This window comes from Orcinus orca, unplaced genomic scaffold (genome assembly GCF_937001465.1).
Source record: "Orcinus orca unplaced genomic scaffold, mOrcOrc1.1 scaffold_90, whole genome shotgun sequence".
NCBI lineage: Eukaryota > Metazoa > Chordata > Mammalia > Artiodactyla > Delphinidae > Orcinus > Orcinus orca.
This window is the reverse complement of record NW_026043763.1, coordinates 872,319-887,480: the sequence shown is the minus strand read 5'-3', so window position 1 is coordinate 887,480 and position 15,162 is coordinate 872,319. Positions and strand designations below refer to the sequence as shown.

General features: G+C 43.6%; 1 long non-coding RNA gene across 3 annotated transcripts in view; it reads left to right on the top strand.

The window, feature by feature from the left end:
- Positions 1-4,760: 4,760 nt before the first annotated feature.
- Positions 4,761-15,162, top strand: part of LOC125963191 (uncharacterized) — a 381,142-nt gene continuing 370,740 nt past the window's right edge. For 2 of the 3 annotated variants that reach the window (XR_007475005.1, XR_007475006.1), the window contains exon 1: positions 7,917-7,942. This is a non-coding gene — a long non-coding RNA (uncharacterized LOC125963191). Of the gene's footprint in view, positions 4,787-7,916; positions 7,943-15,162 lie in introns of those variants that run through there. The other variant, XR_007475007.1, reaches the window with a different exon arrangement.

Below are 15,162 nucleotides of genomic sequence, written 5' to 3'. Positions count from 1 at the left end.
CTGCTATGGGCCTGATGACATAGATGTCATTGCTGAGTGATATTGCATTGTACGTAAGTACCACAACTTCTTTATCCATTTTTCGCTTTATGCGATATTGAACTTGTACCGTAAACGAGTTTCTTGTAAACAGAGCCATCCCAAACTTTGGGGTGGCTGTGTCTTTTTGATTTTAATTTCCCTAAGCTGCAGGACCATAAGTGGAAGTGCCCTAGGCTCTGTTGCTTTGTTTTTTAGATGTTTCAGGAAACACCATACACTTCTCCCGAGTGGCTGTTGGCAATTTACATCCCGCCCATCAGCATAACAAGGCTCCCAGTTCTCCATGGCCTGTCCTGCCTTTCTGGATTTTACACTTTTTTCAGATGGCCCTTTTGATGGGGGGGAAGTGAGACTTCATTGTAGTGCAGATTTCCTTTGCAAGCTTGCTTGGTTGGCCAAAAAGGGTGTATGCGTTTTTTCCTGAATATATTCAGGAAAAAACGCATACGCCCTTTTTGGCCAAGTGCATCATTGTCGACCTTCTGCCTCTTTTCCTATGCTTTAAATGCAATTCCAGTCTACCTCCTGAAATCGGTTTCCTGCAATTCTGCCCGGCTTTCAAGTCCTCTTGGCAGCCTTACTTCAGTATATTTTTGGATGATAGCTGTCATTTATAACTCTGCAGGTTTGTGAATTACAGTGCCCCTGAGCTCCTTTCTTCAACTCGCTTTCTTGTGAGCTGGCCGCAACACCGCAGGATTGCTTCAGGCCCTAATCTGGGTCCGGCACGGCACGCTGAGCCTTTGGCTAATCCTCTTCCTCGTGTGAAATATGAGTTAAATTTGCCCGTCCAGACACCTCCAGCTAGTCTCTCATTGGTTCTCCCTATTCCTGTTCATCTTCCGCAGAAATTGCAAACTGGGCCAAACAGGAGGTTAAAGGCACTGACTCTCCAAGTCGGCAGAGCGTTACTAAAGCGTCTGGAATTTTGCACCTGAGTACCAGGGGACGAGAACTGAGACATATTGGAACACGTCTCCCGATCACACGGTTGATCATACTCTGGGTTCCACAAGCATGTTTTAGCTGAAGGAAGAATCCCTTAAACCTGGAGAATTGAGAACCGTGGAATGGGTACCATGCAATATGACTTCAAAGGGTCTTCATTTGCTCACCAAACCTCTCCAATCCTATCACTGCTGCGTTTTTGCCCCTGTACTCACGATTGATTCACTTTCAGAGACATAGCAATCCATAGGTTTTAAGATACTTACTAGTCAGGTACATTATTAGGCGTTTAATATGGGGTTTTGAGTCCATTTCGTTGAGCAAGGAGTAGCTCTTGTCTATTACATATTTGGCTTAAGGAACTTTATCTGTGCTCATTTCAATCTCTGGTTTTATGCAGCACCCCAACTCACCTTTCCCCTTAAGCAAGCATAAGTTGGTTTTCTAAATTTGGGACCATGTTCTGTTTTGAAATTCAGTTCCTGTGTAGCCAAGTTTACATTCCGTGTATTAGTGATATCTTATGATGTTTCTTTTTCTGTGTGACTTATTTCAGTTAGAATCATCATACCTGAATCCACTCATCATGCTGCTATGGGCCTGATCACATAGATGTCATTGCTGAGTGATATTGCATTGTACGTAAGTACCACAACTTCTTTATCCATTTTTCGCTTTATGCGATATTGAACTTGTACTGTAAACGAGTTTCTTGTAAACAGAGCCATCCCAAACATTGGGGTGGCTGTGTCTTTTTGATTTTAATTTCCCTAAGCTATAGGACCATAAGTGGAAGTGCCCTAGGCTCTGTTGCTTTGTTTTTTAGATGTTTCAGGAAACACCATACAGTTCTCCCGAGTGGCTGTTGGCAATTTACATCCCGACCATCAGCATAACAAGGCTCCCAGTTCTCCATAGCCTGTCCTGCCTTTCTGGATTTTACACTTTTTTCAGATGGCCCTTTTGACGGGGGGGAAGTGAGACTTCATTGTAGTGCAGATTTCCTTTGCAAGCTTGCTTGGTTGGCCAAAAAGGGCGTATGCGTTTTTTCCTGAATATATTCAGGAAAAAATGCATACGCCCTTTTTGGCCAAGTGCATCATTGTCGACCTTCTGCCTCTTTTCCTATGCTTTAAATGCAATTCCAGTCTACCTCCTGAAATCGGTTTCCGGCAATTCTGCCCGGCTTTCAAGTCCTCTTGGCAGCCTTACTTCAGTATATTTTTGGATGATAGCTGTCATTTATAACTCTGCAGGTTTGTGAATTACAGTGCCCCTGAGCTCCTTTCTTCAACTTGCTTTCTTGTGAGCTGCCCGCAACACCGCAGGATTGCTTCAGGCCCTAATCTGGGTCCGGCACGGCACGCTGAGCCTTTGGCTAATCCTCTTCCTCGTGTGAAATATGAGTTAAATTTGCCCGTCCAGACACCTCCAGCTAGTCTCTCATTGGTTCTCCCTATTCCTGTTCATCTTCCGCAGAAATTGCAAACTGGGCCAAACAGGAGGTTAAAGGCACTGACTCTCCAAGTCGGCAGAGCGTTACTAAAGCGTCTGGAATTTTGCACCTGAGTACCAGGGGACGAGAACTGAGACATATTGGAACACGTCTCCCGATCACACGGTTGATCATACTCTGGGTTCCACAAGCATGTTTTAGCTGAAGGAAGAATCCCTTAAACCTGGAGAATTGAGAACCGTGGAATGGGTACCATGCAATATGACTTCAAAGGGTGTTCATTTGCTCACCGAACCTCTCCAATCCTATCACTGCTGCATTTACGCCCCTGCACACATGCCTGATTCTCTTTCGGAGACATAGCAATCCATAGGTTTTAAGATATTTACTAGTCAGGTACATTCTTAGGCGTTTAATATGGGGTGTTGAGTCCATTTCGTTGAGCAAGGAGTGGCTCTTGTCTATTACATATTTGGCTTAAGGAACTTTATCTGTGATCATTTCAAACTTGGTTTTATGCAGCACCCCAACTCACCTTTCCCCTTAAGCAAGCATAAGTTGGTTTTCTAAATTTGAGACCCTGTTCTGTTTTGTAATCCAGTTCCTGTGTCGCCAAGTTTACATTCCGTGGATTAGTGATATCTTATGATGTTTCTTTTTCTGTGTGACTTATTTCAGTTAGAATCATCATGCCTGAATCCACTCATTATGCTGCTACGGTGCTGATGACATAGATGTCATTGCTGAGTGATATTGCATTGTACGTAAGTACCACAACTTCTTTATCCATTTTTCGCTTTCTGCGATATTGAACTTGTACCGTAAATGAGGTTCTTGTAAACAGAGCCGTCCCAAACTTTGGGGTGGCTGTGTCTTTTTGATTTTAATTTCCCTAAGCTACAGGACCATAAGTGGAAGTACCCTAGGCTCTGTTGCTTTCTTTCTTAGATGTTTCAGGAAACACCATACACTTCTCTCGAGTGGCTGTTGGCAATTTACATCCCGCCCATCAGCATAACAAGGCTCCCAGTTCTCCATGGCCTGTCCTGCCTTTCTGGATTTTACAATTATTTCAGAAGGCCCTTTTCACCAGGGGGAAGTGAGACTTCATTGTAGTTCAGATTTCCTTTGCAAGCTTGCTTGGTTGGCCAAAAAGTGCGTATGCGTTTTTTCCTGATTATATTCAGGAAAATACGCATACGCCCTTTTTTGCCAAGTGCATCATTGTCCACGTTCTGCCTCTTTTCCTATGCTTTAAATGCAATTCCAGTCTACCTTCTGAAATCGGTTTCCTGCAATTCTGCCCCGCTTTCAAGTCCTCTTGGCAGCCTTACTTCAGTATATTTTTGGACGATAGCTGTCATTTATAACTCTGCAGGTTTGTGAATTACCGTGCCCCTGAGCTCCTTTCTTCAACTCGCTTTCTTGTGAGCTGGCCGCAACACCGCAGGATTGCTTCAGGCCCTAATCAGGTTCCAGCACGCCACGCTGAGCCTTCGGTTAATTCCTCTTCCTGGTGGGAAATGAGAGTTAAATTTGCCCGTCCAGACACCCCCAGCTAGTCTCTCATTGGTTCTCCCTATTCCTGTTCATCTTCCGCAGAAATTGCAAACTGGGCCAAACAGGAGGTTAAAGGCACTGACTCTCCAAGTCGGGAGAGTGTTAGTAAAGCATCTGTAATGTTGCACCCGAGTACCACGGGATGAGAACTGAGATATATTTGAACACGTCTCCCGATCACACGGTTGATCATACTCTGGGTTCCACATGCATGTTTTAGCTGAAGGAAGAATCCCTTAAACCTGGAGAGTTGAGACCCGTGGAATGGGTACCATGCAATATGACTTCAAAGGGTCTTCATTTGCTCACCGAACCTCTGCAATCCTATCACTGCTGTGTTTATGCCCCTGTACACACGCTTGATTCTCTTTCGGAGACATAGCAATACATAGGTTTTAAGATACTTACTAGTCAGGTACATTCTTAGGCGTTTAATATGGGGTGTTGAGTCCATTTCGTTGAGCAAGGAGTAGCTCTTGTCTGTTACATATTTGGCTTAAGGAAATTTATCTGTGCTCATTTCAATCTCTGGTTTTATGCAGCACCCCAACTCCCCTTTCCCCTTAAGCAAGCATAAGTTGGTTTTCTAAATTTGAGACCCTCTTCTGTTTTGTAATCAGGTTCCTGTGTAGCCAAGTTTACATTCCGTGTATTACTGATATCTTATGATGTTTCTTTTTCTGTGTGACTTATTTCAGTTAGAATCATCATACCTGAATCCACTCATTATGTTGCTACGGGCCTGATGACATAGATTTCATTGCTGAGTGATATTGCTTTGTACGTAAGTACCACAACTTCTTTATCCATTTTTCGCTTTCTGCGATATTGAACTTGTACCATAAACGAGGTTCTTGTAAACAGAGCCATCCCAAATTTTGGGGTGGCTGTGTCTTTTTTATTTTAATTTCCCTAAGCTATAGGACCATAATTGGAAGTGCCCTAGGCTCTGTTGCTTTGTTTTTTAGATGTTTCAGGAAACACCATACACATCTCCCGATTGGCTGTTGGCAATTTACATCCCGCCGATCAGCATAACAACGCTCCCAGTTCTCCGTGGCCTGTCCTGCCTTTCTGGATTTTACAATTTTTTCAGATGGCCCTTTTGACCGGGGGGAAGTGAGACTTCATTATAGTGTAGATTTCCTTTTCAAGCTTCCTTGGTTGGCCTAAAAGGGCGTATGTGTTTTTTCCTGAATATATTCAGGAAAAAACACATACGCCCTTTTTTGCCAAGGGTATCATTGTCGACGTTCTGCCTCTTTTCCTATGCTTTAAATGCAATTGCAGTCTACCTCCTGAAATCGGTTTCCTGCAATTCTGCCCCGCTTTGAAATCCTCTTGGCAGCCATTCTTCAGTATATTTTTGGATGATTGCTGTCATTTATAACTCTGCAGGTTTGTGAATTACAGTGCCCCTGAGCTCCTTTCTTCAACTCACTTGCTTGTAAGCTGGCCGCAACACCACAGGATTGCTTCAGGCCCTAATCTTGTTCTGGCACGGCAAGCTGAGCCTTTGGTTAATTCCTCTTCCTGGTGGGAAATGAGAGTTAAATTTGCCCATCCAGACACCTCCAGCTAGTCTCTCATTGGTTCTCCCTATTCCCGTTCATCTTCCGCTGAAATTGCAAACTGCGCAAAACAAGAGGTTAAAGGCACTGACTCTCCAAGTCGGGAGAGTGTTAGTAAAGCGTCTGGAATGTTGCACCCGAGTACCAGGGGACGAGAACTGAGACATATTGGAACACGTCTCCCGATCACACGGTTGATCATACTCTGGGCTCCACATGCATGTTTTAGCTGAAGGAAGAATCCCTTAAACCTTGAGAGTTGAGACTTGTGGAATGGGTACAATGCAATATGACCTCCAAGGGTCTTCATTTGCTCAGCGAACCTCTCCAATCCTATCACTGCTGCGTTTATGTCCCTGTACACACACTTGATTCTCTTTCGGAGACATAGAAATCCATAGGTTTTCAGATACTTACTAGTCAATTACATTCTTAGGCGTTTAATATGGGGTGTTGAGTCCATTTCGTTGAGCAAGGAGTAGCTCTTGTCTATTCCATATTTGGCTTAAGGAATTTTATCTGTGCTCATTTCAATCTCTGGTTTTATGCAGCACCCCAACTCACCTTTCCCCTTAAGCAAGCGTAAGTTGGTTTTCTAAATTTGAGACCCTCTTCTGTTTTGTAATCCAGTTCCTCTGTAGCCAAGTTTACATTCCGTGTATTAGTGATATCTTATGTTTCTTTTTCTGTGTGACTTATTTCAGTTAGAATCATCATACCTGAATCCACTCATTATGCTGCTACGGGCCTGATGACATAGATTTCATTGCTGAGTGATATTGCATTGTACGTAAGTACCACAACTTCTTTATCCATTTTTCGCTTTCTGCGATATTGAAGTTGTACCGTAAACGAGGTTCTTGTAAACAGAGCCGTCCCAAACATTGGGGTGGCTGTGTCTTTTTGATTTTAATTTCCCTAAGCTATAGGACCATAAGTGGAAGTGCCCTTGGCTCTGTTCCTTTGTTTTTTACATGTTTCAGGAAACACCATACAATTCTCCAGAGTGGCTGTTGGCAATTTACATCCCGCCCATCAGCATAACAAGGCTCCCAGTTCTCCATGGCCTGTCCTGCCTTTCTGCATGTTACACTTTTTTCAGATGGCCCTTTTGAGCAGGGGGAAGTGAGACTTCATTGTAGTGCAGATTTCCTTTGCAAGCTTGCTTGGTTGGCCAAAAAGGGCGTATGCGTCTTTTCCTGAATATATTCAGGAGAAAATGCATACGCCCATTTTGGCCAAGTGCATCATTGTCGACGTTCTGCCTCTTTTCCTATGCTTTAAATGCAATTCCAGTCTACCTCCTGAAATCGGATTCCTGCAATTATGGCCCGCTTTCAACTCCTCTTGGCAGCCTTACTTCAGTATATTTTTGGACGATAGCTGTCATTTATAACTCCGCAGGTTTGTGATTACAGTGCCCCTGAGCTCCTTTCCTCAACTCGCTTTCTTGTTAGCTGGCCGCAACACCGCAGGATTTCTTCAGGCCCTAATCTGGCTCCGGCATGGCACGCTGAGCCTTTGGTTAATTCTTCCTCCTGGGGGGAAATGAGAGTTAAATTTGCCCGTCCAGACACCTCCAGCTAGTCTCTCATTGATTCTCCCTATTCCTGTTCATCTTTCGCAGAAATTGCAAACTGGGCCAAACAGGAGGTTAAAGGCACTGACTCTCCAAGTCGGGAGAGTGTTAGTAAAGCATCTGGAATGTTGCACCCAAGTACCAGGGGACGAGAACTGAGACATATTTCAACACGTCTCCCGATCACACGGTTGATCATACTCTGGGTTCCACATGCATGTTTTAGCTGAAGGAAGAATCCCTTAAACCTGGAGAGTTGAGAACCATGGAATGGGTACCATGCAACATGACTTCAAAGGGTCTTCATTTGCTCACCGAACCTCTGCAATCCTATCACTGCTGAGTTTATGCCCCTGTACACACTCTTGATTCTCTTTCGGAGACATAGCAATACATAGGTTTTAAGATACTTACTAGTCAGGTACATTCTTAGGTGTTTAATATGGGGTGTTGAGTCCATTTCGTTGAGCAAGGAGTAGCTCTTGTCTGTTACATATTTGGCTTAAGGAAATTTATCTGTGCTCATTTCAATCTCTGGTTTTATGCAGCACCCCAACTCACCTTTCCCCTTAAGCAAGCATAAGTTGGTTTTCTAAATTTGAGACATTCTTCTGTTTTGTAATCAGGTTCCTGTGTAGCCAAGTTTACATTCCGTGTATTACTGATATCTTATGATGTTTCTTTTTCTGTGTGACTTTTTTCAGTTAGAATCATCATACCTGAATCCACTGATTATGCTGCTACGGGCCTGATGACATAGATTTCATTGCTGAGTGATATTGCTTTGTACATAAGTACCACAACTTCTTTATCCATTTTTCGCTTTCTGCGATATTGAACTTGTACCATAAACGAGGTTCTTGTAAACAGAGCCGTCCCAAACTTTGGGGTGGCTGTGTCTTTTTGATTTTAATTTCCCTAAGCTATAGGACCATAATTGGAAGTGCCGTAGGCTCTGTTGCTTTGTTTTTTAGATGTTTCAGGAAATACCATACACTTCTCCCCAGTGGCTGTTGGCAATTTACATCCCGCCCATCAGCATAACAAGGCTCCCAGTTCTCCATGGCCTGTCCTGCCTTTCTGGATTTTACACTTTTATCAGATGGCCCTTTTGACCGGGGGGAACTGAGACTTCATTGTAGTGCAGATTTCCTTTGCAAGCTTGCTTGGTTGGCCAAAAAGGGCGTATGCGTCTTTTCCTGAATATATTCAGGAGAAAATGCATACGCCCATTTTGGCAAAGTGCATCATTGTCGACGTTCTGCCTGTTTTCCTATGCTTTAAATGCAATTCCAGTCTACCTCCTGAAATCGGATTCCTGCAATTATGCGCCGCGTTCAACTGCTCTTGGCAGCCTTACTTCAGTATATTTTTGGACGATAGCTGTCATTTATAACTCTGCAGGTTTGTGAATTACAGTGCCCCTGAGCTCCTTTCTTCAACTCGCTTTCTTGTGAGCTTGCCGCAACACCGCAGGATTTCTTCAGGCCCTAATCTGGCTCCGGCATGGCACGCTGAGCCTTTGGTTAATTCCTCCTCCTGGGGGGAAATGAGAGTTAAATTTGCCCGTCCAGACACCTCCAGCTAGTCTCTCATTGGTTCTCCCTATTCCTGTTCATCTTTCGCAGAAATTGCAAACTGGGCCAAACAGGAGGTTAAAGGCACTGACTCTCCAAGTCGGGAGAGTGTTAGTAAAGCATCTGGAATGTTGCACCTGAGTACCAGCGGTCGAAAACTGAGACATATTTGAACACGTCTCCCAATCACACGGTTGATCATACTCTGGGTTCCACATGCATGTTTCAGCTGAAGGAAGAATCCCTTAAAGCTGGAGAGTTGAGACCCGTGGAATGAATACCATGCAATATGACTTAAAAGGGTCTTCATTTGCTCACCGAACCTCTCCAATCCTATCACTGCTGCGTTTATGCCCTTGTACACACGCTTGATTCTCTTTTGGAGACATAGCAATCCATAGGTTTTAAGATACTTACTAGTCAGGTACATTCTTAGGCGTTTAATATGGGGTGTTGAGTCCATTTCATTGAGCAGGAGTAGCTCTTGTCTATTCCATATTTGGCTTAAGGAAATTTATCTGTGCTCATTTCAATCTCTGGTTTTATGTAGCACCCCAACTCACCTTTCCCCTTAAGCAAGCATAAGTTGGTTTTCTAAATTTGAGACCCTGTTCTGTTTTGTAATCCAGTTCCTGTGTAGCCAAGTTTACATTCCTTGTATTAGTGATATCTTATGATGTTTCTTTTTCTGTGTGACTTATTTCAGTGAGAATCATCATACCTGAATCCAGTCTATGCTGCTACGGGCCTGATGACATAGATTTCATTGCTGAGTGATATTGCATTGTACGTAACTACCACAACTTCTTTATCCATTTTTCACTTTCTGCGATATTGAACTTCTACCGTAAATGAGGTTCTTGTAAACAGAGAGGTCCCAAACTTTGGGGTGGCTGTGTCTTTTTGATTTTAATTTCCCTAAGCTATAGGACTATAACTGGAAGTGCCCTAGGCTCTGTTGCTTTGTTTTTTAGATGTTTCATGAAACACCATACACTTCTCTCGAGTGGCTGTTGGCAATTTACATCCCGCCCATCAGCATAACAAGGCTCCCAGTTCTCCATGGCCTGTCCTGCCTTTCTGGATTTTACACTTTTTTCAGATGGCCCTTTTGACCGGGGGGAAGAGAGACTTCATTGTAGTGCAGATTTCCTTTGCAAGCTTGCTTGGTTGGCCAAAAAGGGCGTATGCGTTTTTTCCTGAATATATTCAGGAAAAAACGCATACGCCCTTTTTGGCCAAGTGCATCATTGTCTACGTTCTGCCTCTTTTCCTATGCTTTAAATGCAATTCCAGTCTACCTCCTAAAATCGGTTTCCTGCAATTCTGCCCCGCTTTCAAGTCCTCTTGGCAGCCTTACTTCAGTATATTTTTGGACGATAGCTGTCATTTATAACTCTGCAGGTTTGTGAATTACAGTGCCCCTGAGCTCCTTTCTTCAACTCGCTTTCTTGTGAGCTGGCCGCAACACTGCAGGATTGCTTCAGGCCCTAATCTGGTTCCGGCACGGCACGCTGAGCCTTTGGTTAATTCTTCTTCCTGGTGGGAAATGAGAGTTAAATTTGCCCGTCCAGACACCTCCAGCTAGTCTCTCATTGGTTCTCCCTATTCCTGTTCATCTTCCGCAGAAATTGCAAACTGGGCCAAACAGGAGGTTAAAGGCACTGACTCTCCAAGTCGGGAGAGTGTTAGTAAAGCGTCTGGAATGTTGCACCCGAGTACCAGGGGACGAGAACTGAGACATATTGGAACACGTCTCCCGATCACACGGTTGATCATACTCTGGGTTCCACATGCATGCTTTAGCTGAAGGAAGAATCCCTTAAACGTGGAGAGTTGAGACCCGTGTAATGGGTACCATGCAATATGACTTCAAAGGGTCTTCATTTGCTCACCGAACCTCTCCAATCCTATCACTGCTGCGTTTATGCCCTTGTACACACGCTTGCTTCTCTTTTGGAGACATAGCAATCCATAGGTTTTAAAATACTAACTAGTGAGGTACATTCTTAGGCGTTTCATATGGGGTGTTGAGTCCATTTCGTTGAGCAGGGAGTAGCTCTTGTCTATTATATGTTTGGCTTAAGGAACTTTATCTGTGCTCATTTCAATCTCTGGTTTTATGCAGCACCCCAACTCACCTTTCCCCTTAAGCAAGCATAAGTTGGTTTTCTAAATTTGAGACCCTCTTCTGTTTTGTAATCCAGTTCCTGTGTAGCCAAGTTTACATTCCGTGTATTAGTGATACCTTATGATGTTTCTTTTTCTGTGTGACTTATTTCAGTTAGAATCATCCTACCTGTATCCACTCATTATGCTGTTACGGTCCTGATGACATGGATTTCATTGCTGAGTGATATTGAATTGTACGTAAGTACCACAACTTCTTTATCCATTTTTCACTCTTTGCTATATTGAACTTGTACTGTAAAGGAGGTTCTTGTAAACAGAGCCGTCCCAAACTTTGGGGTGGCTGTGTCTTTTTGATTTTAATTTCCCTAAGCTATAGGACCATAAGTGGAAGTGCCCTAGGCTCTGTTGCTTTGTTTTTTAGATGTTTCAGGAAACACCATACATTTCTCCAGAGTGGCTGTTGGCAATTTACATCCCACCCATCAGCATAACAAGGCTCCCAGTTCTCCATGGCCTGTCCTGCCTTTCTGGATTTTACACTTTTTTCAGATGGCCCTTTTGACCGGGGGGAAGTGAGACTTCATTGTAGTGCAGATTTCCTTTCCAAGCTTGCTTGGTTGGCCAAAAAGGGCGTATGCGTTTTTTCCTGAATATATTCAGGAAAAAACGCATACGCCCTTTTTGGCCAAGTGCATCATTGTGGACGTTCTGCCTCTTTTCCTATGCTTTAAATGCAATTCCAGTCTACCTCCTGAAATCGGGTTCCTGCCATTCTGCCCCGCATTCTAGTCCTCTTGGCAGCCTTACTTCAGTATATTTTTGGAGGATAGCTGTCATTTATAACTCTGCAGGTTTGTGAATTACAGTGCCCCTGAGCTCCTTTCTTCAATTCGCTTTCTTGTGAGCTGTCCGCAACACCGCAGGATTGCTTCAGGCCCTAATCTGGTTCCAGCACGGCACGCTGAGCCTTTGGTTAATTCCTCTTCCTGGTGGGAAATGAGAGTTAAATTTGCCCGTCCAGACACCTCCAGCTTGTCTCTCATCGGTTCTCCCTATTCCTGTTCATCTTTTGCAGAAATTTCAAACTGGGCCAAACAGGAGGTTAAAGGCAATGACTCTCCAAGTTGGCAGAGTGTTAGTAAAGCGTCTGGAATGTTGCACCCGAGTACCAGGGGACGAGAACTGAGACATATTTGAACACGTCTCCCCATCACATGGTTGATCATATTCTGGGATCCACATGCATGTTTTAGCTGAAGGAAGAATCCCTTAAACCTGGAGAGTTGAGACCCGTGGAATGGGTACCATGCAATATGCCTTCAAAGGGTCTTCATTTGCTTACCAAACCTCTCCAATCCTATCACTGCTGCGTTTATGCCCCTGTACACACGCTTGTTTCTCTTTTGGAGACATAGCAATCCATAGGTTTTAAGATACTTACTAGTCAGATACATTCTTAGGCGTTTAATATGGGTTGTTGAGTCCATTTCGTTGAGCAAGGAGTAGCTCTTGTCTATTACATATTTGGCTTAAGGAACTTTATATATGCTCATTTCAATCTCTGGTTTTATGCAACACCCCAACTCACCTTTCCACTTAAGCAAGCATAAGTTGGTTTTCTAAATTTGAGACCATGTTCTGTTTTGTAATTCAGTTCCTCTGTAGCCAAGTTTACATTCTGTGTATTGGTGATATCTTAAGACGTTTCTTTTTCTGTTTTACATATTGTAGTTAGAATCATCATACCTGAATCCACTCATTATGCTGCTATGGGCCTGATGACATAGATCTCATTGCTGAGTGATATTGCATTGTACGTAAGTACCACAAATTCTTTATCCATTTTTCACTTTCTGCGATATTGAACTTCTATCGTAAACGACGTTCTTGTAAACAGAGCCATCAAAAACTTTTGGGTGGTTCTGCTTTTTGATTTTAATTTCCCTAAGCTATAGGACCATAATTGGAAGTGCCCTAGGCTCTGTTCCTTTGTTTTTTAGATGTTTCAGGAAACACCATACACTTCTAACCAGTGGCTGTTGGCAATTTACATCCCGCCCATCAGCATAACAAGGCTCCCAGTTCTCCATGGCCTGTCCTGCCTTTCTGGATTTTACACTTTTTTCACATGGCCCTTTTGACCGGGGGGAAGTGAGACTTCATTGTAGTGCAGATTTCCTTTGCAAGCTTGCTTGGTTGGCCAAAAAGGGCGTATGCGTTTTTTCCTGAATATATTCAGGAAAAAACGCATACGCCCTTTTTGTCCAAGTGCATCATTGTCGACGTTCTGCCTCTTTTCCTATGCTTTAAATGCAATTCCAGTCTACCTCCTGAAATCGGTTTCCTGCAATTCTGCCCAGCTTTCAAGTCCTCTTGGCAGCCTTACTTCAGTATATTTTTGGAGGATAGCTGTCATTTATAACTCTGCAGGTTTGTGAATTACAGTGCCCCTGAGCTCCTTTCTTCAATTCGCTTTCTTGTGAGCTGTCCGCAACACCGCAGGATTGCTTCAGGCCCTAATCTGGTTCCAGCACGGCACGCTGAGCCTTTGGTTAATTCCTCTTCCTGGTGGGAAATGAGAGTTAAATTTGCCCGTCCAGACACCTCCAGCTTGTCTCTCATCGGTTCTCCCTATTCCTGTTCATCTTTTGCAGAAATTTCAAACTGGGCCAAACAGGAGGTTAAAGGCAATGACTCTCCAAGTTGGCAGAGTGTTAGTAAAGCGTCTGGAATGTTGCACCCGAGTACCAGGGGACGAGAACTGAGACATATTTGAACACGTCTCCCCATCACATGGTTGATCATATTCTGGGATCCACATGCATGTTTTAGCTGAAGGAAGAATCCCTTAAACCTGGAGAGTTGAGACCCGTGGAATGGGTACCATGCAATATGCCTTCAAAGGGTCTTCATTTGCTTACCAAACCTCTCCAATCCTATCACTGCTGCGTTTATGCCCCTGTACACACGCTTGTTTCTCTTTTGGAGACATAGCAATCCATAGGTTTTAAGATACTTACTAGTCAGATACATTCTTAGGCGTTTAATATGGGTTGTTGAGTCCATTTCGTTGAGCAAGGAGTAGCTCTTGTCTATTACATATTTGGCTTAAGGAACTTTATATATGCTCATTTCAATCTCTGGTTTTATGCAACACCCCAACTCACCTTTCCACTTAAGCAAGCATAAGTTGGTTTTCTAAATTTGAGACCATGTTCTGTTTTGTAATTCAGTTCCTCTGTAGCCAAGTTTACATTCTGTGTATTGGTGATATCTTAAGACGTTTCTTTTTCTGTTTTACATATTGTAGTTAGAATCATCATACCTGAATCCACTCATTATGCTGCTATGGGCCTGATGACATAGATCTCATTGCTGAGTGATATTGCATTGTACGTAAGTACCACAAATTCTTTATCCATTTTTCACTTTCTGCGATATTGAACTTCTATCGTAAACGACGTTCTTGTAAACAGAGCCATCAAAAACTTTTGGGTGGTTCTGCTTTTTGATTTTAATTTCCCTAAGCTATAGGACCATAATTGGAAGTGCCCTAGGCTCTGTTCCTTTGTTTTTTAGATGTTTCAGGAAACACCATACACTTCTAACCAGTGGCTGTTGGCAATTTACATCCCGCCCATCAGCATAACAAGGCTCCCAGTTCTCCATGGCCTGTCCTGCCTTTCTGGATTTTACACTTTTTTCACATGGCCCTTTTGACCGGGGGGAAGTGAGACTTCATTGTAGTGCAGATTTCCTTTGCAAGCTTGCTTGGTTGGCCAAAAAGGGCGTATGCGTTTTTTCCTGAATATATTCAGGAAAAAACGCATACGCCCTTTTTGTCCAAGTGCATCATTGTCGACGTTCTGCCTCTTTTCCTATGCTTTAAATGCAATTCCAGTCTACCTCCTGAAATCGGTTTCCTGCAATTCTGCCCAGCTTTCAAGTCCTCTTGGCAGCCTTACTTCAGTATATTTTTGGACGATAGCTGTCATTTATAACTCTGCAGGTATGTGAATTACAGTGCCCCTGAGCTCCTTTCTTCAACTCGCTTTCTTGTGAGCTGGCCGCAACACCGCAGGATTGCTTCAGGCCCTAATCTGGTTCCGGCACGGCACGCTGAGCCTTTGCTTAATTCCTCTTCCTGGTGGGAAATGAGAGTTAAATTTGCCCGTCCAGACACCTCCAGCTAGTGTCTCATTGGTCCTCCCTATCCCTGTTCATCTTCCGTAGAAATTGCAAACTGAGCCAAACAGGAGGTTAAAGGCACTGACTCTCCAAGTCGGGAGAGACTTA